The sequence below is a fragment of the Pteropus medius genome, unplaced genomic scaffold, assembly GCF_902729225.1.
Source record: "Pteropus medius unplaced genomic scaffold, Ma_sr-lr_union100, whole genome shotgun sequence".
Lineage (NCBI taxonomy): Eukaryota > Metazoa > Chordata > Mammalia > Chiroptera > Pteropodidae > Pteropus > Pteropus medius.
Window position 1 is genome coordinate 17,164,723 of NW_024342473.1, and position 1,701 is coordinate 17,166,423.

The 1,701-nt window shown below is 39.5% G+C and overlaps 1 pseudogene; it reads right to left on the reverse strand.

The window, feature by feature from the left end:
• Window positions 1-1,154: 1,154 nt before the first annotated feature.
• LOC120604656 (uncharacterized) lies at window positions 1,155-1,273 on the reverse strand (annotated as a pseudogene).
• Between the last annotated feature and the right edge of the window lie 428 nt (window positions 1,274-1,701).

The window sequence follows — 1,701 nt, forward strand, 5'->3', positions numbered from 1 at the left end:
AGTTACTAGATTCCTCTGTATCCTTCTAGAGGTATTCCATACACACAGAAGCACATATGGCATTCCCCAAAAGCAGCAGAATACTATCGACACTGTCCAGCACCTAAAAAGTTAGCAATAGATTTTGCGAGCTTTTCATATTAGTACATGTCATCTGCCTCATTTTTCTTAATAGCTGCATAGTAGTATGTACTGTGGGTGTATCTTAGTTTATTTAATCAGTCCTCTGTTGATGGACACTTCAGTTGCTTTTAATCTTTTGCACTTACATACAGTGCTGCAAAGTATCCTTCTGTGCATATGGAGGAGTATGGCTGGAGGATATTCTTACAGCCAAAGGATACATTTCTGGAGATGGATTTTCTGGGTCAGATTTTTATAGAAATTGCCAAATTGCCCTAAAAAAAAATTTGTACTAATTTACCCCCCTACAATAATATGAGAATATCAGTTTCTCCACACTCTTGCCGTTTTGTGTTGACTTTTTGTTTAGAGCCTCAACAGTGTTTTAAAGCTTCATATAACATCCTGACCAAGTTAATTTGCTTCTTTCCTAATAACTGACTTTTCAGAACCTACACATCTACACGATAATTATGTAGCAGCTGAAAGTTAAAGTTAAATAAGTAGAAACAAACAGAGCCATACACTTTTAGAAATAAAGGAGACTTTGAGATGGTTTAGTCCATCAGAAGAAAACCAAGTGCTCAAGTTGACTTCTGTAAAACCACACATTTAATAGTGTTTAATAGCAGGTGGAGAGGGGACTTGGTTCTCCTGATTTGGGTCCAGTCCTCTTTTTAGCACATCACACCATTCCCAGGTGCAACCATCCTTATGCAACATGAAGCAGACCGTTTTCCTACATAGATAACTCTAATCCCAGTCACATTCAGAAGACAGATGTGATGAAATAGGATAAATGTTGAATTCAAAGTCAACTGGCCTGGCTTCAAATACCAGCTCTGTTGCTTATTGATTATGTCTTTGGGCAAGTTACCTAACATCTCAGAGCATCAGAATTTTTGTCTATAAAACAGTGGTGGCAGTATCTAATTCCATGATACCTACAAGGAGTGCTTTGTAAAGTGTCTGGCAGGTATAAACGGTCGATGTTTTATTTTCTTTCTTTCTTCCTCCCACCCCCCACCCCCCGCCTACAGCACGTGGTCTTCCTAGGTGGTCTCCCATCCAAATACTAACCAGGCCCGACCCTGCTTAGCTTCCCAGATCAGATGAGATTGGGCAAGTTCAGGGTGGCACGGCCATAGACCAATGTTTTACTTTCTAGTTGTTCATTTGCACAAGTAATTAGCAGCATATTCGTATTTCATTAATATGATTTCCATTGCTCATACTATTTTTTAAAATTCTAAAGTAATGCCCTTGTTTCATCAACTATAGATTAAAAAGCAAAGGCATCCATGACAGGCCCACCCTCTTTTATTGATGGCAGTGGGGATGTGGAAGAAATTATACCATATTTTCAGTACGGCAGCAACCAATTTTTAGGATGCTCATTTTTCTTGTGAATGGCCAATAACCAGTACCCTCATCAGCATTTCAGGGAAGAAAAATCTAGTGAATTCTCCATTGCCCCTTCATTGGGAGGTATGAGAAGGGAGGAACCTCAAGTGTTCCCAGTTTTGACTGTGAGGCTAGAGATATTTGGATCAGTTGGAGAGTGCTACAGTCTCACCA